At 46.1% G+C, this 22,909-nt stretch overlaps 1 pseudogene; it reads right to left on the bottom strand.

Moving 5' to 3' along the window:
• Nucleotides 1-20,277: 20,277 nt before the first annotated feature.
• Nucleotides 20,278-22,043, bottom strand: LOC121543944 (annotated as a pseudogene).
• Between the last annotated feature and the right edge of the window lie 866 nt (nt 22,044-22,909).

Below are 22,909 nucleotides of genomic sequence, written 5' to 3'. Positions count from 1 at the left end.
TAGCACACTAAACAGATAATTCAAGTCCGTGTCTAGTTCCTTTCATAACGCATAACGCAGCAGTTAAGGACGTCAGGGATAAAATTGTAGACTTGCACAAGGCTGGGATGGGCTACAGGACAATAGGCAAGCAGTTTGGTGAGAAGGCAACAACTGTTGGCACAATTATTAGAAAATGGAAGAAGTTCAAGATGACGGTCAATCACCCTCGGTCTGGGGCTCCATGCAAGATCTCACCTCATGGGGCATCAATGATCATGAGGAAGGTGAGGGATCAGCCCAGAACTACACGGCAGGACCTGGTCAATGACCTGAAGAGAGCTGGGACCACAGTCTCAAAGAAAACCATTAGTAACACACTACGCCGTCATGGATTAAAATCCTGCAGCGCACGCAAGGTCCCCCTGCTCAAGCCAGCGCATGTCCAGGCCCGTCTGAAGTTTGCCAATGACCATCTGGATGATCCAGAGGAGGAATGGGAGAAGGTCATGTGGTCTGATGAGACAAAAATCTAGCTTTTTGGTCTAAACTCCACTCGCCGTGTTTGGAGGAAGAAGAAGGATGAGTACAACCCCAAGAACACCATCCCAACCGTGAAGCATGGAGGTGGAAACATCATTTTTTGGGGATGCTTTTCTGCAAAGGGGACAGGACGACTGCACCGTATTGAGGGGAGGATGGATGGGACCATGTATCGCGAGATCTTGGCCAACAACCTCCTTCCCTCAGTAAGAGCATTGAAGATGGGTCGTGGCTGGGTCTTTCAGTATGACAACGACCCGAAACACACAGCCAGGTCAACTAAGGAGTGGCTCCGTAAGAAGCATCTCAAGGTCCTGGAGTGGCCTAGCCAGTCTCCAGACATGAACCCAATAGAAAATCTTTGGAGGGAGCTGAAAGTCCGTATTGCCCAGCGACAGCCCCGAAACCTGAAGGATCTGGAGAAGGTCTGTATGGAGGAGTGGGCCAAAATCCCTGCTGCAGTGTGTGCAAACCTGGTCAAGACCTACAGGAAACGTATGATCTCTGTAATTGCAAACAAAGGTTTCTGTACCAAATATTAAGTTCTGCTTTTCAAATACTTTCGTCATGCAATAAAATGCAAATTAATTACTTAAAATTCATACAATGTGATTTTCTGGATTTTTGTTTTAGATTCCGTCTCTCACAGTTGAAGTGTACCTATGATAAAAATTACAGACCTCTACATGCTTTGTAAGTATGAAAACCTGCAAAATCGGCAGTGTATCAAATACTTGTTCTCCCCACTGTATAAATATATATAGATATATATACACACACACAAAGCCAGTAGGGGCTTGTGATGGGAGGACAGCCCACAACAATGGCCGGAATTGAGTGGAATGGCCAGAATGGAGTGAATGGAACAGCACCATACAGACGAAAACCATGTGCTTGATACCATTCCACTCAGCCCACCCCGGCCACCACTACGAGCCGTCCTCCCCTCACCAGCCTTACTTACCATTGGTACACACACTTCACCACAGGGATTGTGGTCCTCTGTAGCTCAGCTGGTAGAGCACGGCGCTTGTAACGCCAAGGTAGTGGGTTCGATCCCCGCGACCACCCATACACAAAAATGTATGCACGCATGACTGTAAGTCGCTTTGGATAAAAGCGTCTGCTAAATGGCATATTATATTACATTTATTATTATATTATTATATTATTATATTATATTATATTATATTATATTATATTATATTATATTATATTATATTGTGTTCCCCCTACTTTATATAATATATATGTTTATATATATTTATTTGATGTATTGATGCAGGGCTCATCTGTAAAAGTATTGTTACTCATTTATTTTATTTATTCAGTCCGACCCCTGCTGCTGTCTCTGGCTCCACACCTACCACCGCCAGGCCATCTAGAGGTGTGAACAGGCCAGCCCAGAAGTGGCACCCTGTGCTAAAAGATGATGTGGAGCCATTTCCACCAACATTTCGACCGAAAAGGCAGCCATGTCCTCAGCTGGACATGACTGGAAAGTACAGCCTCCTTCATCTTCAACCCTCTACTCCTGCCACCAGTTGTGTTCACCTGCCAAAATACATAACTGCTGACATGAATGTGCCTCAGGGCCAAAAGAGCACAGCAGGGAGGCGTTGTTGTATTTGTATTTGTATTTATTATGGATCCCCATTTTAAAAACATTACAATACATTCACAGATTTCACAACACACTCCACCACTACCACATATCGACAGTACAATATCCATGTTATCGTGTGTGTGTTTGTATGCATGTGTCTGTGCCTATGTTTGTGTTGCTTCACAGTCCCCGCTGTTCCATAAGGTGTATGAATGAGGGAGCTACATAACATTTAGTATAAAGTCACCCAGGTGTCTTCACAAGAAATCTCCCATCACCTGCACTCTTTTTCTGTTACCCTCTGCTTTACAGCAGAAAGAGACTGCTATGGGACTTTGCATCTGCAGCACAATATTGTGTAGAGGACTGAGGGTGTTCTAAATACTGTAATTGTAAATAGTGTGTAAATAAAAATATATATATTTTTAATTTTTTCACTTTGTTTGTGGTGTGTTCACTTATGACATTAGATCAGTGTTGGCTGCTAACATGGCCCTTATCTTAAATAGTTCACTTCTGTGTTGGGAGGCATTGGATCAGCATTCCTGTTGCATCTCCTGTTAGTACCTTTTATGTAGGGAAGCTAATGATCCATCATGTATGACATTCCTGGGTGTGTGTAAACTTGTATTTTGTATTACCATAGCATTTGTGTATGTTCTCAATATTTATGTACTTGAAAATATATCAATTTACCAATTCGGCCACTTGGAGGCCACATTTGGGCAAACTCGTGAGGGACACCTAGGTGACTTGTGTTATGTAGCTCCCTCATTCTTGAAGGTATCAGTCTGAATCTTTGCGCATACACTGTTGCCCTCTTGTAGACAACATCTAAATTACCTCCAGCTTCCTATCTGATTGCATGGCTTTTATTTTTCATGTCAAAATGATGCAACAAAAATAGAAAACATATGTTTTTTTGTTTGTTTTATCTTTTACGAGATCTACTGTGTTATGTTCTCCTACATTAATTTCACATTTCCACAAACTTTCAAATAGTATCAAGAATATGCATATCCTTGCTTCAGGTCCTGAGCTACAGGCAGTTAGATTTGGGTGTGTCATTTTAGGCGGAAATTGAAAAGAAGGATCTGATTCTTAAGAGTTTTTTTTTTAAGGGCAGTAAATGAGGCTGCATTAACTGTTTTGCTGCCAGACAAGGCTCCACCGATGGCCAGGTGTAGCAGTGATAAGGATTCACTCCATGGTGCTGAAAAGAAAGCTCTGCTGTTGGGACAGCTTTATGTAGGTCCTAACAGTTTGTGGGCACCGTTTGTCACCGTTATAGTGCAATGAATGTATTGTTTAGTGTTGTGTGTGTAGTGGCTTTGCTGGCATGCATAAAAAATTTTTTTGGGGGGGGTTTGCCCCACCAAGATTTACATGCTAAAATCGCCACAGAATACAGTGTAGCCTAGTTTTACATACACCATCCCAGCAGTGCAAAAACTTGTGAACATTTTCTCAAAATACACTGCTCAAAAAAATAAAGGGAACACTTAAACAACACATCCTAGATCTGAATGAATGAAATAATCTTATTAAATACTTTTTTCTTTACATAGTTGAATGTGCTGACAACAAAATCACACAAAAATTATCAATGGAAATCAAATGTATCAACCCATGGAGGTCTGGATTTGGAGTCACACTCAAAATTAAAGTGGAAAACCACACTACAGGCTGATCCAACTTTGATGTAATGTCCTTAAAACAAGTCAAAATGAGGCTGAGTAGTGTGTGTGGCCTCCACGTGCCTGTATGACCTCCCTACAACGCCTGGGCATGCTCCTGATGAGGTGGCGGATGGTCTCCTGAGGGATCTCCTCCCAGACCTGGACGAAAGCATCCGCCAACTCCTGGACAGTCTGTGGTGCAACGTGGCATTGATGGATGGAGCAAGACATGATGTCCCAGATGTGCTCAATTGGATTCAGGTCTGGGGAACGGGTGGGCCAGTCCATAGCATCAAGGCCTTCCTCTTGCAGGAACTGCTGACACACTCCAGCCACATGAGGTCTAGCATTGTCTTGCATTAGGAGGAACCCAGGGCCAACCGCACCAGCATATGGTCTCACAAGGGGTCTGAGGATCTCATCTCAGTACCTAATGGCAGTCAGGCTACCTCTGGCGAGCACATGGAGGGCTGTGCGGCCCCCCAAAGAAATGCCACCCCACACCATGACTGACCCACCGCCAAACCGGTCATGCTGGAGGATGTTGCAGGCAGCAGAACGTTCTCCACGGCGTCTCCAGACTCTGTCACGTCTGTCACATGTGCTCAGTGTGAACCTGCTTTCATCTGTGAAGAGCACAGGGTGCCAGTGGCGAATTTGCCAATCTTGGTGTTCTCTGGCAAATGCCAAACGTCCTGCACGGTGTTGGGCTGTAAGCACAACCCCCACCTGTGGACGTCGGGCCCTCATACCACCCTCATGGAGTCTGTTTCTGACCGTTTGAGCAGATACATGCACATTTGTGGCCTACTGGAGGTCATTTTGCAGGGCTCTGGCAGTGCTCCTCCTGCTCCTCCTTGCACAAAGGCAGAGGTAGTGGTCCTGCTGCTGGGTTGTTGCCCTCCTACGGCCTCCTCCACGTCTCCTGATGTACTGGCCTATCTCCTGGTAGCGCCTCCATGCTCTGGACACTACGCTGACAGGCACAGCAAACCTTGCCACAGCTCGCATTGATGTGCCATCCTGGATGAGCTGCACTACCTGAGCCACTTGTGTGGGTTGTAGACTCCGTCTCATGCTACCACTAGAGTGAAAGCACCGCCAGCATTCAAAAGTGACCAAAACATCAGCCAGGAAGCATAGGAACTGGCCGGGCCGGAGCAGGAACAGGCCGGGCCGGCGATGCGCACCACTGGCTTGGTGCGAGGAGCAGGAACAGGCCGGGCCGGGCTGGCGACGCGCACCACTGGCTTGGTGCGAGGAGCAGGAACAGGCCGGGCCGGGCTGGCGACGCGCACCACTGACTTGGTGCGAGGAGCAGGAACAGGTCGGGCCGGGCTGGCGACGCGCACCACTGGCTTGGTGCGAGGAGCAGGAACAGGCCGGGCCGGACTGTGGAGGTGGACTGGAGGTCTGGAGCGGAGAGCTGGCACAACCCGTCCTGGCTGAATGCCTACTTCCGCACAGTATGTGTGAGGCATCAGCACAGGACGCACTGGGCTGTGCACGCGCACTGGCGATACAGTTCGTAGAACTGGTGCAGGATATGCAGGACCGAGGAGGCGTACTGGAGACCAGGAGCGTTGAGCCGGCACACCCCATCCTGGCTGGATGCCCATCTTCGCACGGCACGTGCGTGGTGCAAGCACAGGACGTACAGGACTGACACAGTACGTAGCTCCGCATAACACGGAGCCTGCCCAGTCATTCGCTTCCTCGCGTGAGTACGGGGAGTTGGCTCTGCTCTGACACTAGGCTCCGCCAACCACCCCGTGTGCCCCCCCCCAACATTTTCTTGGGGCTGCTTCTCGGGCTTCCTCCTCGACCGGCCTCCTCTGTGTTGCCGTTGCACCTCTCCTGCCTGGGCATCTACCTTAGCCCATGGTCCTCTCCCCGCAAATATCTCTTCCCATGACCACAATTTGCCCACCTGTGACATGGCTATTCGCTCCGCCTGGGCACGCTGCTTGGTCCTCGTTTGGTGGGATCTTCTGTCACGTTCGTTCAATGACGGGACAGACCAAGGCACAGCGTGATATACGTACATGTTTATTCAACTAAATAAACACACGACAAAACAATAAACGAAACGAAACATGAAGTCCTATGGTACAATACAACAAACTTTAACCGGAACAAGATCCCACAACTCAATAGTGCCCATAGGCTGCCTAAGTATGGTCCCCAATCAGAGACAACGAGCGACAGCTGCCTCTGATTGGGAACCACACCGGCCAACATAGAGCTATACATACTTGATCACAAACATAGAAAAAACACAACAAGGAATATACACACCCTGACTCAACATATAAGCGTCCCCTGAGTCAGGGCGTGACAGTTACTACTGTGATCCTGAGTTCATGGAGTGCCTTGTAAGGGTGAAGGCGATTTAGGTGGAAAAGTCAGGATCTCCATCTCCTATGTGGAGGCGATTTAAAAGAGTTGAGAGAACAAGTGATGCTGTAGTAGAAGATAAGGTAGTGGAGGCCCCACAGCCCATTGAGAATGTCTGTTGCCTGTCAAGAGAACCGGATACGATGTGTGTGAAAAAGGTGGATTTTGTGGCGTTCATGAATAAAATAAACGAGTAAGAAAAGTTTGGGCCTGTAAGAGTTTTCAACGAAAGACCTACAAAGTGTACTGGTGTCGGAAGATATCCCGCCCTCCGCAAGGCTCCTGAGCCTGAGTAGGGATCTGAGTTTTTTATTTATTTATTTTATTTAACCTTTATTTAACCAGGTAAGCCAGTTGAGAACAAGTTCTCATTTACAACTGCGACCTGGCCAAGAGAAATCAAAGCAGTGCGATAAAAACAATAACACAGAGTTACATATGAGGTAAACAAAACATAAAGTCAAAAATACAACAGAAAATATATATACAGTGTGTGCGAATGTAGTAAATTATGGAGGTAAAGCAATAAATAGGCCATGGTGCAAAATAGTTACAATTTCGCATTAACACTAGAATGATAGATGTGCAAAAGATGATGTGCAAATATAGATACTGGGGTGCAAATTAGCAAAATAAATAACAATATGGGGATGAGGTAGTTGGGGATAGGGCTAATTACAGATGGGCTGTGTACAGGTGCAGTGATCGGTAAGGTGCTCTGACAACTGACGCCTAAAGTTAGTGAGTGAGATAAGAGTCTCCAGTTTCTGAGATTTTTGCAGTTCGTTCCAGTCATTGGCAGCAGAGAACTGGAAGGAATGGCGGCCAAAGGAGGTGTTGGCTTTGGGGATGACCAGTGAGATATACCTGCTGGAGCGCAGACCACGGGTGGGTGTTGCTATGGTGACCAGTGAGCTGAGATAAGACGAGGATTTGCCTGCAGTGATTTATAGATGACCTGGAGCCAGTGGGTTTGGCAACGAATATGTAGTGAGGGCCAGCCAACAAGAGCGTACAGGTCACAATGGTGGGTAGTATATGGGGCTTTGGTGACAAAACGGATGGCACTGTGATAGACTACATCCAATTTGCTGAGTAGAGTGTTGGAGGCTATTTTGTAAATGACATCGCCGAAGTCAAGGATCAGTAGGATAGTCAGTTTTACGAGGGCATGTTTGGCAGCATGAGAGAAGGAGGCTTTGTTGCGAAATAGGAAGCCGATTCTAGATCTAACTTTTGATTGGAGATGCTTAATGTGAGTCTGGAAGGAGAGTTTACAGTCTAACCAGACACCTAGGTATTTGTAGTTGTCCACATACTCTACGTCAGACCCGCTGAGAGTAGTGATTCTAGTCGGGTGGGCGGGTGCAAGCAGCGTTCGGTTGAAGAGCATGCATTTAGTTTTACTAGTGTTTAAGAGCTTGTTGGAGGCTACGGAAGGAGTGTTGTATGGCGTTGAAGCTCGTTTGGAGGTTTGTTAACACAGTGTCCAATGAAAAGTTGCAGCGGAGGGTGCAGAGCTGGTGGCCGGGGTAGTGGTAGCCAGGTGGAAAGCATGGCCAGCCGTAGCAAAATGCTTGTTGAAATTCTCGATTATTGTAGATTTATCGGTGGTGACAGTGTTTCATAGCCTCAGTGCAGTGGGCAGTTGGGAGGAGGTGCTCTTATTCTCCATGGACTTTACAGTGTCCCAAAACTTTTTGGAGTTAGTGCTACAGGATGCAAATTTCTGTTTGAAAAAGCTAGCCTTTGCTTTCCTAACTGATTGTGTGAATTGGTTCCTGACTTCCCTGAAAAGTTGCATATCGCGGGGGCTGTTCGATGCTAATGCAGTACGCCACAGGATGTTTTTGTGCTGGTCAAGGGCAGTCAAGTCTGAGGAGAACCAGGTGCCATATCTGTTCTTAGTTTTGAATTTTTTGAATGGGGCATGCTTATTTAAGATTGAGAGGAAAGCACTTTTAAAGAACAACCAGGCATCCTTACTGACGGAATGAGGTCAATATCCATCCAGGATACCCGGGCCAGGTGAATTAGAAAGGTCTGCTCGCTAAAGTGTTTTAGGGAGCGTTTGACAGTGGTGAGGGGTGGCCGTTTGACCGCGGACCCATTACGGACGCAGGCAATAAGGCAGTGATCGCTGAGATCCTGGTTGAAGACAGCAGAGTTGGCTTTTTGATTTTAACAGAAGAAAAATGTTTATTTGTTTAGTGTATTTTGGTAGTTTGTATTAATATTTCTTTGGGGGGGATCTTATGTTTTCATCTCGCACAGTAGGTGATGGCAATACACCTTTTTGGGTTGTAGTCTGCCAATAAACCCCAAAGCAGAAGATAATGATGCACTTACCACTGGTGCCACTTGGTGCCACTGTTGTCCTTTTGTAAAGAGGTGCTCTCATCCTTCAGAACTTGATGGGTATGGGGTCTTCAAGGCAGACCAATTTTACTTGTAGCATGATTGCATAAGTATGTGTTTCCTGTGGTAATGACATTGCATTTTCCACGTAACTATTAAGTTGATCGATTAAGTGGGACGTCTCTATGAGAAGTTAGATGGCTTAGTGATCGGCAGCACCTCATGAGAGCTGTATGTGTTGCTGAGTTATTTATCGCTTATGGAATTGACTTTCACAATCCCCACCATTTCACTCGATTCTGTGTTTATTGTTTCAGTTTTGGGCCAAAGCCCTATTGTGCAAGCATTAGTCCACTTAGCCTACCCCCCAAGTGCACTTGGACAGTCACTCACTCAGGATCAATCCCTGTTTTCAGTTGGAACACATCCCTTACAAACAAATGCACATGTATACACATGCACACCCACGCATTCATTCATACACACACACACACCTCTCAACCTTTCGCCATCTCCTCCCCCTTATACACCCCTAGTCCTCCACTCTAGTTTCCTCTTTGCTCTCTCCTGATTCATGTAAATGGAGAGTGATATCTTTGTAAACATGAATCCTCAAAGTACTATAATACGAACATTGACAGCTGCTCACCCCTGACTGTTTATGTGGTTAGGCCTACATTTGTGACGCACCCCCCGAAGACAAGTGTTTTTGATAAAGTCTCTCATCTTCGCTAGCTCTTGGAGCTTTATCTTCAGCTTCATCACCATGGCAGTCAATTCCATAAGCGATAAATAACTCAGCAACACATACAGTATGTATGATACTGTACATCTAACAGTCGATGTATGACTGTGTTTTACATACCCCATTGCATGTTTTCATTAAATTAACTCAATCATGAGACACCCCCTCCCCTTCACTCAAAACTGTTGAGAAATCTTGAGTGTAGATAATCGATTGTTCATGTCTTGTCATCGTCCCCACCTGCCTCAGCTCTCAATTGGGCTGAAGACGGATGGAGTCACTGTGTTCCTGTAATAGAATGATCTGTTCTGTTTTGGGGAGTGGCACGGCACGTGTGTTGGACCTCATCACGGCAGAGTCCTCAGGGTTTGACCTATTCCCATGGCCATTCCTGTAACTCCCTGCATGAGAGTTACAGTATATGCTCTGACTCCTGTTTTTGCTGTAACGGTATGTTACTAAGATCCACTATGGAGCTCAGGCAGTGATTGCTCTTGTCTGGATTATATAGAACTGTTTACGACTGGAGAGAGGCATGTTGCTGTACAGGGGTGGGAGGTTGGCTCTGCTGGAAAGGGAAAAGGATGATGAGTGGATGAGTGCATCTTAAGGAAATAGTGAGGATAGGGGATGGGTGGATGAATGTGGTATGTTGTAGTGAGTGAGAGGGATGTGTAGATGAGTGCATTGAGTTGTAGAGAGGGGTGATAGGGGTGCCACAATTACCGTATAATCGTGTAACCGACGATCATGGATAAAGACCGTCATGAAACTAAAATAACTGTTTAAAAAAAAGTGAGGTGAGGGGGGAATGAGTGTGTCTTGTTGTAAAGAGGAAGGGGATGAATTAATGTGTTGTATTGGAGCGTGAGGAGAGAGGGCGGAGGAATTGTCTGCGGGAGACTCGGTCCGTATCACTCACAGAGGGAGATAAGGTTCAAAGAGATGCTATCACAGGAGAGGTAGAGAAAACAGCCCACAGACACTCTGAAAGCACACAAACACTCACTCACTCACACACACACACACACACACACACACACACACACACACACACACACACACACACACACACACACACACACACACACACACACACACACACACACACACACACACACACACACACAGTAAGAACAAACAGATAGGAGAAGATAATTGTTTTAAACTGAAGTTGTATGCAAGTATATGAGTGAGAATAATAACCCGTATTCTAGCTATGTGAGAGTTTTATGTGTGGATTGTGTATGTGTAACTGTGTTTTTCTTTGTCACTCCATCTTCTAGCATAGCCATCAAACTGTATTGGAGCCATAACCTTTCTGGCAGGTTTGTGTGAAAAGACGCTGCATTGACTTTTACTCTAATGTAATTTTTAAGCCCAATGAACAAAGGCAACAAAAACAATATTAAGCTCCATTGAAGGGGAGAGATGAGAGCTGGAGATAGGAGCAGAGAGCTTCCCCTGCTATCAAAGACTTACAGTAGCATGCAGGTGCTATCACTGTCCTACAATACAGTACCTCTATCCCCCCTCTACGCTGGCCTCTCTTATCATTGCTCTCTCTCCTTACTATAATTTTTACCGGCCCAGTACACATTAGTTCTTACATTTGTTACTTACAACATTTACATACCAAAGCATTATGCAAATAGACAATGCTATAGCTGTATAACTTCAGTGTTCATATGTTGTGACATGCTATACCTCATGGAACTATGGTTCCCCAATGGCCTTTTCTTGTGTCTAGATTTGTCATTACTTCACTTTCACACTCATGGACATGGGAGATACTGTGAGTGCATGTTTAGCCTCTCTGTCTCCTTCTCACTCTCTCTTTCTTGTTTTTACAGAGGAATTTTGAGTGTTGTTTAAGTGTGTTCCACATGATGATAGAAACTCAGCATCTCACTTCAGGATCTTTGAAAACATGTTGAGAAACACTGTAGGAGAGAGGAGAGGAAAAATGGGATGTTGCTGTGAGATAGTTTGTGTTGTACATGCTCTAGCAACCATTCTCTGTAAACCTGGCTGTCTGTCAGGTCCTAAGTAGATATGAGCTGCCAGTTACCACAGCTCAATAATGGCCTCCACAGCCCTGTCTCTCTCTAAGGCAGAATATTGCCAGTTGTTGTCATCATCATCATCGTCATCATTATCGTCATATCATCACAATAAGCCAAAGTACGTCAAGCTCTGAGAGTCACTTTACACAGTAATAAAAGTTGGAACATTGCATGTTGTCATGGACACTACTACCACCCCTGTTACGTATCAAAATGTGAAATTAAGTAAGACTCCTGTAGTTACTGCTTATCCAATTCATTAATTCAACAATATTTTGTTTGACCATTTTGACAGCAAAGTGTCTGCTCACAATGGCTAGGTGACCCCTTTATACAGCTGCTCCAGCCTTGCAGAAGGGTGTTACCTGGGTGTGTCTGTCTCACAACTGTTTCTGTCAGAGAATGAACTTCTCCCTGCAGCTGGAGGCTACAGTACGAGCACATAAATATGCCTGCATGCATATACACAAAGAGATATATGAGGGACACAAGCATATACAGTGAAATGCAAAGTGCAATAAACCTTGCCAATGTGGTTACAGAATATGGCAGATATGGGTACATATTACACTGACATAGTTTCGTAATAGTACTGAGGCTGTAACTCATACTGCACTGTTATTATTGGACAAAAACAGGTGTGAAAGAGCCACACCCAGGTCTGCAGAGAAGACTGGTGGCCTTTGGGAGCAACTTAAGCAATTTTGCGGCCATCACATCACCTGGGGCACACTGCCTGCCCTCCAGGAAACCTACAGCACCCGATGTCACAGGAAGGCCAAAAAGATCATCAAGGACATTAACCACCCGAGCCACGGCCTGTTCACCCTGCTATCATCCAGAAGGACAGGTCAGTACAGGTGCATCAAAGCTGGGACCGAGAGACTGAAAGACAGCTTCTATCTCAAGGCCATCAGACTGTTAAATAGCCATCACTAGCCAGCTACCACCCGATTACTCAACCCTGCACCTTAGAGGCTGCTGCCCCATGTACATAGTCATGGAATCACTGGTCACTTTAATAATGGAACACTAGTCAATTTAATAATGTTTACATACTGCTTTACTCATTACATATGTACATACTGTATTCTACTGTATTTTAGTCAATGCCACTCCGACATTGCTCGTCCTAATATTTATATATTTCTTAATTCCATTATTTTACTTTTAGATTGTGTGTATTGTTGTGAATTGTTAGATACTACTGCACTGTTGGAGTTAGGAACATAAGCATTTCGCTACACCCAAAATAACATCTGCTAAATATGTGTATGTGACCAATTACATTATTATTATTTTTTTTCCATCTATATCTGAAGGGGCTGGGGCTGACAGGATGAGAAGGTACGAAACAGGCCGAAGGGGTTGCTCTCCAGCTCTGTCCTAATCAGCCAGGTGACGTGTAGCCGGAAGCTGTGAGGAGTAGGACAGAGGGAATGCAGATGCCACAGAGAGTTTTGGTCAAGGCTAAGGGGCTCAGACAGAGGCTGGTCTGACACTCACTGTACGTTCATGGTGAGAAGATGATGGGCTCTATTTCCGTCTGGCGTAAGCCAACGCAATTGTCAAATTTAGCAATTTCGTTTGCTTATTTGCAATTTCGATCTGTTAAAGCTGGCGCTCTTCTATTTTCAAACCCTAGCACCAGGATTGGTAATTTAACTGTCTTATATGAGCTCGCTTGCGCTGAGGTGAGAGGTGTGGCAATATCTGAGGTGTGTCCTTAAAATCGTGCGCCAAAGTGAAATTTCAGTATGCGCTGGTGGGGATATTTAAGACCAACCAAAAGCTGCCCACTGGGCACAAACTGGTTGAATCAACGTTGTTTCGAACCAACGTGGAATAGACATTGAATTGAAGTCTGTGCCCAGTGGGTGGTCTTGGCAGGGTTTCCCAAACTCAGTCCTGGGTGCATACTTTGGTTTTTGCCCTAGCACTACACAGCTGATTAAAATAACCAACTCATCATCAAGCTTTGATTATTTGAATCAGCTGTGTAGTGCTAGGGCGAAAAACCAAAACGTGAACCCAATAGGGGGCCCCAGGACCAAGTTTGGGAAATCCTGGGTTATGGCATGGATTTTGACAACGGAAGTGCAGCGTATCCAGCCTTGATGCACAGTGCTCATATGCATATGGAACAAGAGAGATGTGCTTTCTGTGCCCATAAACCTCGTATTTAGAAACCTAATAAAAATATATACACTACCAGTCAAAAGTTTGACACTCCTACCCATTCAAGGGTTTTTCTTTATTTTTACAGTTTTTTACATTGTAGAATAATAGTGAAGACATCAAAACTATGAAATAACACATATGGAATCATGTAGTAACCAAAAAAGTGTTAAACAAATCAAATTATATTTTATATTTGAGATTCTTCAAATATCCACCCTTTCCCTTAATGACAGCTTGGCACACTCTTGGCATTCTCTCAACCAACTCCCCTGATGTACTACCACAATATCCTACTCCAAATCCACAGTAGTTGTCTTCAGTGAGGTGCACGGCTGCAAATTTTGTCCTCCTTGATTGGGAAAGGCCCAGAAGATCCTACATGCACCAGGGGCATATTCATTACGGAAACCGTTTATCGTTTAAGAACCAAACGGAAGCAAACAGAGAAAAACACGTTTCTATTGGACAAAGGTAGGTCCCTCCCAGTTTTGTTTGCTTCCGTTTAATAAACATTTTGCAACTCAACTCGGCCTAATGAATACGCCCCTGGGTTGCATTCCAATATCGTGTTCATTGTTTTCACAGCCCTTTAAGTTATGAGAGTTTAAGACTGACCATACAATTAGGAGTAAAATTACTGTTTTAAACATATGTCTCAGTAGGTACAAGCAATACAAAGACTTACACTACCATTCAAAAGTGAGAAATGAAGGCTATTCCATGCGAGAAATTGCCAAGAAACTGAAGATCTCGTACAACTGTACTACTCTCTTCACAGAACAGCGCAAACTGTTTCTAACCAGAATAGAAAGAGGAGTGGGAGGCCCCGGTGCACAACTGAACAAGAGGAAAATACATTAGAGTGTCTAGTTTGAGAAACAGACGCCTCACAGGTCCTCAACTGGCAGCTTCATTAAATAGTACACGCAAAACACCAGTCTCAACGTCAACAGTGAAGAGGCGACTCCGGGATGCTGACCTTCTAGGCAGAGTTGCAAAGAAAAAGCCATATCTCAGACTGGCCAATAAAAATAAAATATTAAGATGGGCAAAAGAACACAGACACTGGACAGAGGAAGATTGGAAAAAAGTGTTATGGACAGACGAATCCAAGTTTGAGGTGAAGAAGAACATTTGTGAGACGCAGACCAAATGAAAAGATGCTGGAGGAGTGCTTGATGCCATCTGTCAAGCATGGTGGAGGCAATGTGATGGTTTGGGGGTGCTTTGGTGGTGGTAAAGTGGGAGATTTGTACAGGTTAAAAGGGATCTTGAAGAAGGAAGGCTATCTCTCCATTTTGCAACGCCATACCCTGTGGAAGGCACTTGATTGGAGGCAATTTCCTCCTACAACAGGATAATGACCCAAATCACAGCTCCAAACTATGCAATAACTATTTAGGGAAGAAGCAGTCAGCTGGTATTCTGTCTATAATGGAGTGGCTGCACAGTCACCGGATCTCAACCCTATTGAGCTGTTGTGAGAGCAGCTTGACCGTATGGTACGCAAGAAGTGCCCATCAAGCCAATACAACTTGTGGGAGGTGCTTCAGGAAGCATGGGGTGAAATCTCTTCAGATTACCTCAACAAATTGACAACTAGAATGCCAAAAGTCTGCAAGGCTGTAATTGCTGCAAATGGAGGATTCTTTGACGAAAGCAAAGTTTGAAGGACTTAATTATTATTTATATTAAAAATCATTATTTCTAACTTTGTCAATGACTACATTTCCTATGCATCTTGCTATATTTCCTCATTTCATGTATGTTTTCATGGAAAACAAGGACATTTCTAAGTGACCCCAAACTTTTGAACGGTAGTGTATATGACTAAAACAAAGAATGGGTTAAAACGTTTTATTTGAAGTTATATGATGGGGTAAGACAGTTGTACTAAGGACAGTCAACCAATACAAAAATTATAAAAGGGGTAAAAGCATTATTACTAAATTAGTGTAAATTCAAGCTGATCCAAAAAGTTTTGTGATATCTACTATTGGACTTATCATCAGCATGCGCCAGAGTGTCAGTTGGCTGGGATTGTAACATGTATACAGTTTAGAACCACATATTGAAAGGGGGAATCTCCTGAGGACCTACTAGTTGACCATGAGCACCATCCTGTCCTGGGGGACCTTGGGGGCCAAACAAGTTAGTAACCACTGACCCAATAATGGCAGGACCTGGGGGCTTAGGAGGGCCAGACAGCCCCTCAGTAACGTAAGTAAGTAGCCTTTCACGAGCCTTGGCATCTGCAATGGGTTGAAGCAGCCCATAGGGGCCGACAACTTAGGTCCCTTCCGAAGTTGCATATACCCGAGAGGTAATTAGGGTCGTGATCATTGCTAAGGAGAGGGTTTGAACCTCTGAGAAAAAGGGCTTAGGCCTTTCACAATTACCGGGCTCTGCCACCTTAGCGCGCCGTTATCTCAGGCACACCTTGGTGTGCCCCCTTGCCTGTTTTTAGTTGCCTTCATCAGGTGGGGGTGGGGGCGTGCCTTAAGCATGGGCCCCCTTCTTTCCGGTCCTTTCGTACTAGGAAACATCACTTCATAGATAGAAACTGACCTGGATTACTCCGGTCTGAACTCAGACCACGTAGGACTTTAATCGTTGAACAAACAAACCCTTAATAGCGGCTGCACCATTAGGATGTCCTGATCCAACATCGAGGTCGTAAACCCCCTCGTCGATAGGGACTCTGGGAGAGGATTGCGCTGTTATCCCTAGGGTAACTCGGTCCGTTGATCGGCGTTCGCCGGATCATTTCTGGTCAGAAATTATGGTGCTTAGAGCTGTAGCTCTCGGCTGTGGGGGCAGTGCCCCCAGTCCACATGGGGGCTTTGTTTTCCCCCGCGGTCGCCCCAACCAAAGACATATGGGCTAGGGGTCACTGCGTTTTTACTTGTTAACTCAAAGTTGCTTGACGTGATCTGCCTGGTGTCTAAAGCTCCATAGTGTCTTCACGTCTTATGTACTTATGCCCGCTTCTGCACGGGCAGATCAATTTCACTGACTTGGAAGAGGAGACAGCTAAGCCCTTGTGATGCCATTCATACAGGTCTTCATTTAAAAGACAAGTGATTGCGCTACCTTCGCACGGTCAAAATACTGCGGCCGTTAAACCCATAGTCACAGGGCAGGCGCGACCTCTTATGATTTGATTTGCAAGAGGCAATGTTTTTGGTAAACAGGCGAGGCTTGTGTTTGCCGAGTTCCTTCTCTTCCTTTGGGTCTTTCCTTGTGGGCACTCCTGTGTAGGTTTAACGATTAATTTTGTAGGCTTTTCTTGGTTTCTCTTCTGGCCTGCAGTGCCCTCTTGGTTTGGGTTCGTTATTTGTCGGTGGGGGGTCCGGTCTGACTTACACATGTGCTGGGAGAGGGTTGTTCCCTCTTAATACTCATTCTAGCATAATCTCTTCCATGGGGGCATGGAACGGCTTAGTACGGTTAGGGGGTAGGATTTCCTATCAAAATAAGAGGTTCGTGTCTGTCTGAGCTTTAACGCTTTCTATGCAGGTGGCTGCTCTAAGGCCCACTGTAACAGGTTACCTTAGTAATTATGATCCTTAGCCGCCTGTTAAGGTTGTGTCCTTGTTCAAAGGAGCTGTACCTCCTTTGACTAACTCCCTTGGTTTCTATGGGACGAGGTTAGTTTTACCTTGAGGTCCTAAGAAAGCCAGGGGGCTGAACTTCTATTCATTTCCTAAGCAACCAGCTATAACTAGGCTCGATAGGTTTATCACCTCTACTTGGGGCTCTTCCCACTCTTTTGCCACAGAGACGGGTTGGCCCTATAATAGGCTGTCCCGGAGTAGCTCGTCTAGTTTCGGGGGCCTGAACTAAAGTTTGGGTTTGCTGGCTAAATCATGATGCAAAAGGTACGAGATTTAATCTCTGCTTTTCTAGGCTTAAATTGGTTATTTCAGTTCTCTTTCAGCTTTCCCTTGCGGTACTTTCTCTGTTGCTCAATTATTCCCTTTTCGGTCGCCCATACTGAAGGGGGAAAATTGTTGACTTAATTCTAAATTTTGTGGGGGTATGATGTGGTGTTAGACCAAGTGTGTGGGCTAGCTAGTCAGCTCAGGGTGACCCGATTTGCACGGATGTCTTCTCGGTGTAAGGGAGGTGCTCTTCTGTCTTAGCTACACTCTAGTTATTCCAAGTGCACCTTCCGGTACACTTACCATGTTACGACTTGCCTCCCCTTTGTTTGGTTAACTTCTTAGTTAGAAGGGTAGATTGAACTCGGGTGACGGGCGGTGTGTGCGCGCCTCAGAGCCAGTTTCAAGAGAACTCTCTGCTTTCTGTTTACTGCTAAATCCACCTTCGGACGCTGGTTTCACAGCGTGGTTCGTAATGCTCTAATTTAGAGAATGTAGCCCATTTCTTCCCACCCCATGCGCTACACCTCGACCTGACGTTTTGGGTCATGCCCATTTTGCATACTATAAATCCTTCACAGGGTAAGCTGACAACGGTGGTATATAGGCAGGGAAAACAAGAGGTGGTGAGGTTGAACGGGGGTTATCGGTTCTAGAACAGGTGGGTCTGAGGCACCGCCAAGTCCTTTGGGTTTTAAGCAGGTGCTTGTAGTTCCCTGGCGGATGTTAGTTGTATGTTTCCATCAAAGTTTACGGCTAGGCATAGTGGGGTATCTAATCCCAGTTTGTGTCATAGCTTTCGTGGGTTCAGGTGGTGATTAAAGCTGCTTTCGCAGTGGGGCTTCGTGCCCCCAGGTGCGTATGACAGCCAAGGGGGTGTTCGGATTTATGAAATATAACTCCTAACCACTCTTTACGCCGGTGATTATCAACTAGGGCCTCTCGTATAACCGCGGTGGCTGGCACGAGTTTTACCGGCCCTCTTAACCTTAACTAAGTCAAGCTTTCGCTTATAGCTTAATATCTATCACTGCTGAGTTTCCTTGGGGGTGTGGCTTAGCAAGGCGTCTTGGGCTGCTGGGGCGTGCCTGATGCCGGCTCCTCGTCCCCGGGCAGGGGATTAAGGGCATCCTCACAGGAGTGCGGAGACTTGTATGTGAAAGTTCAGTTAAAGCTGATAATAAAGTCAGGACCAAGCCTTTGTGCTCGCGGGACTTTCTAGGGTCCATCTTAACAGCTTCAGTGTTATGCTTTAGTTAAGCTACGCCAGCGTACATTTCAATCAGGGGGTAGTGATAGGATGATAGGATTGTCGGTGCCAAAGTTTGTTAAGTATAACGAAAAGTTTATTAATGTATACTTTAATTAAAGGGTGGTTCTGATGATAGGATTGTCGGTGCCAAAGTTTGTTAAGTATATTGAAAAGTTTATTAATGTATACTTTAATTAAAGGGTGGTTCTGATGATAGGATTGTCGGTGCCAAAGTTTGTTAAGTATGACGAAAAGTTTATTAATGTATACTTTAATTAAAGGGTGGTTCTGATGATAGAATTGTCGGTGCCAAAGTTTGTTAAGTATGACGAAAAGTGTATTAATGTATACTTTAATTAAAGGGTGGTTCTGATGATAGGATTGTCGGTGCCAAAGTTTGTTAAGTATGACGAAAAGTTTATTAATGTACGGTTTGATGGGTAATAGCGCTATCGAGACTTCCTGGTTTCGGGGTTTGACAGGAGTAATAAGGATCGCTCAGCGTAGGGGGGTAGGGGGGTGTAGCCGCACAAAAGCCGGGGAGATCTTAGGTATCTATGAAGAAGGAAACTGACCTTATGCACTTGATATCCATTATGCAATTCTTTATAGAATATCATTCCGCCATTATTAGTGGGTCCGCTGGAGACCAAGATCTAGTTCGACCTTGTTAGACTTCTCGGTGTGCACTTGTATATGCAAGCTGAAAGAAAAAAGAAAAAAAAGGAGAACACTATGCGTATAAGAGAACGCCCGGCTTGGTGGGTAACGAACAGTAAGGTTGACACCATTAACCAGATGCATTACATTTGGCTTTCAGGGGGTGGTTTCTTAAGGATAGCCCATGAAATAGGAACCAGATGCCAGTAATAATTCACGAGATGCTACCTAATACGATATTTGCCCCTGATCATCATTAAGAGTATGCCTACCAATAAATCGTTGGTCGGTTCTTAATACATTAAACGGGACCGATGCTGACCGATGCTGAAAGCTGAAAGTTGGTGGGTAAAGACGGAGCCCGTGTTAGTTGGAGGTTTGTTGTTTAGCAATTAATCAGGTTAGAACGGTTCCGTTGGTGGTTATCCGAGTCTCGCTTAATGTAAACCTTGGAATAGTGCTGATGTATGAGGGCTTAAAACCACTTATGTTGATAATACATAGGATGTACCACCCACGTGCAGTAACAATATATGGGTCAGTACATAATATGCAATATTATACATAGCGGTGTAATATATACACACTGTATGGGGATATATAGTTCGCTATGTACACTGCGGCGTCAGAGGGTAGTTTAATTTAGAATCTTAGCTTTGGGAGTTAAGGGTGGGAGTTAAAATCTCCTCTCTCTGAGCACTAGGGAGGGTTTTAACCTCCGGCCTCCGGATTACAAGACCGGCGCTCTTACACTGAGCTACTAGGGCAGGCTCATTCGAGGGCTTTGTTTCTGAGCTCACCCAGCTAAGGGGGCTAAGACTAGATGGTGAAGTAGATAACTGAGGCAACCTGGCCGATGATGATGAAGGGGTGTTCTACAGGTATACCACCGATTCAGGTGAGGATGAGCATGTCTGCCACTAGGGTTCAGAACAAGAATTGGGTGAGGGGCCGGAAGGTTAGTCCTCGTTGCTTAGAGGTGTGAAGAATAGGGATGACTAGGAGTATGAGAATGGAGAATAGTAGGGCGAGGACTCCGCCTAGTTTATTGGGAATTGATCGTAGGATTGCGTAGGCGAACAGGAAGTATCACTCAGGCTTGATGTGGGGCGGGGTGACCAAGGGGTTGGCTGGTGTAAAATGATCTGGGTCTCCCAAGAGGTTGGGCGCAAATAGTGCTAAGGATGTTAGTCCTAGTAGTATGGCTACAAATCCTAGCAGGTCTTTGTATGAGAAGTAGGGGTGGAATGAGATTTTATCGGCATCAGAGTTGATCCCTGCTGGGTTATTAGACCCTGTTTCATGAAGGAATAGTAGGTGAATGACTGTTGCAGCTGCAATAACAAAGGGGAATAAGAAGTGAAAGGCAAAAAAAACGTGTTAGGGTGGCATTATCTACGGAAAATCCACCTCAAATTCACTGCACAAGGGCACCTCCCACATAGGGGACGGCAGATAGGAGGTTTGTGATGACTGTTGCACCTCAGAAAGATATTTGTCCTCATGGAAGAACGTAGCCTACGAAGGCAGTTATTATTGTAAGGAGTAGGAGGACAACCCCAATATTTCAGGTTTCTTTGTACAGGTAGGAGCCATAGTAAAGTCCTCGGGCAATGTGTATGTAAATACAGATAAAGAAGAAAGATGCTCCATTGGCGTGAATGTTTTGGATGAGCCAGCCGTAGCTGACATCTCGGCAAATATGGCACACAGAGGAGAAAGCTGTTGAGATGTCAGAAGTGTAGTGCATGGCCAGGAAGAGTCCTGTAAGAATTTGGGTGGCTAAACATAAGCCCAGAAGTGAGCCAAAGTTTCACCATAAGGAGATGTTTGAGGGCGCTGGAAGATCGACTAGTGCGTCATTAGCAATCTTTAGGAGGGGGTGGGTTTTTCGGAGGTTATGTGACACTCTGGCTCCATGGACGTTGATTGTTGAGCCAGGGTTGTTCATTTTCATTATTTGGGGTGTATTTCTATGTTGGTAGTTCTGTTGTGTGTATTTCTAGGTTTGCCTTTCTGTTGGGTTCATGTCTAGGTTTGGTCTATGACTCCCAATCGGAGGTAACGAGTGTCAGCTGTCGGCTCGTTATCTCTGATTGGGAGCCATATTTAATCTGTATGTTTTCTTGTGGGAGTTGTGGGTTTTTGTTCCGTTTCCGGTCTGTGTACCGTGGACTTCATTGAGTCGTCTTTTGTTTTGGATTTTGGTTACTTTGCTAAATAAAGTCATGTTTCTTGGACACGTTGCGCCTTGGTCATACTTGGACGACATAGACGACCGTGACAGAAAAACCCACCACAAAAAGACCAAGCAGCGTGTCAAGCGGCAACAGGACCTACCTACACAGGATTTATGGACTCCCATAAAGGATTCATGGACATGGGAGGAGATTCTGGATGGTGAGGGGCCTTGGGATCAACCGGGAGAATATCGCCGTCCCGTGAAGAGCGGGAGGCAGCTAAAGCCGAGAGGCGGCGATATGAGGAGGCAGCACGGAGGCAAGGCTGGAAGCCCGAGAGTACTACCCAAAAATTTCTTGGGGGGGGGCTAGAAGGGAGTGTGGCGAAGTCAGGTAGGAGACCTGCGCCTACTCCCTGGACTGACCGTGGAGAGCGAGAGTACGGGCAGACACCGTGTTATGCAGTAGAGCGCAGGGTGTCTCCTGTACGCAGGCATAGCCCGGTTCGGACATTCCGCTCACGTATCGGCCGGGCTAGACTGAGCATTGAGCCAGATGTCATGAGGCCGGCCCCACGCATCCGGTCACCAGTCGTCTCCTCGGGCCGGCTTACATGGCACCAGCCTTACGCATGGTGTCCCCGGTTCGCCTACATAGCCCGGTGCGGGTTATTCCACCTCCCTGTACTGGTCAGGCGACGGGGAGCATACAACCAGGTAAGGTTGGTCAGGCTCAGTGCTCAAGGGAGCCAGTACGCCTGCACGGTCCGGTATTTCCGGCACCACCTCCTGTCTCCAGTCCAGTACCACCAGTGCCTACACCACGCACTAAGCCTCCTGTGTGTTCCCCGAGTCCTGTGCGTCCTGTTCCTGCTTCCCGCACTAGCCCTGAGATGCGTGTCCTCAGCCCGGTACCTCCAGTTCCGGCACCACGCATCAGGCCTCACGGTGCGTCCCCAGGGTCCAGCATGCCCTGTTGCTTCTCTCCGCACTAGCCCTGAGATGCGTGTCCTCAGCCCGGTACCTCCAGTTCCGGCACCACGCATCAGGCCTACGGTGCGTCCCCAGGGTCCAGCATGCCCTGTTGCTTCTCTCCGCACTAGCCCCTGAGATGCGTGTCCTCAGCCCGGTACCTCCAGTTCCGGCACCACGCATCAGGCCTACGGTGCGTCCCCAGGGTCCAGCATGCCCTGTTGCTTCTCCCCGCACTAGCCCTGAGATGCGTGTCCTCAGCCCGGTACCTCCTGTTCCGGCACCACGCACCAGGCCACGATGCGCCTCAGACAGCCAGAGTCTGCCGTCTGCCCAACGGGGCCTGAACTGTCCGTCTGCCCAACGCCGTCTGAACTGCCCGTCTGCCCAACGCCGTCTGAACTGTCC

Source organism: Coregonus clupeaformis, chromosome 28 (assembly GCF_020615455.1).
Source record: "Coregonus clupeaformis isolate EN_2021a chromosome 28, ASM2061545v1, whole genome shotgun sequence".
In the NCBI taxonomy this organism is placed as follows: Eukaryota; Metazoa; Chordata; class Actinopteri; order Salmoniformes; family Salmonidae; genus Coregonus; species Coregonus clupeaformis.
The sequence above is the reverse complement of the archived record's forward strand: the minus strand, read 5'-3'. Positions and strand labels throughout refer to the sequence as shown.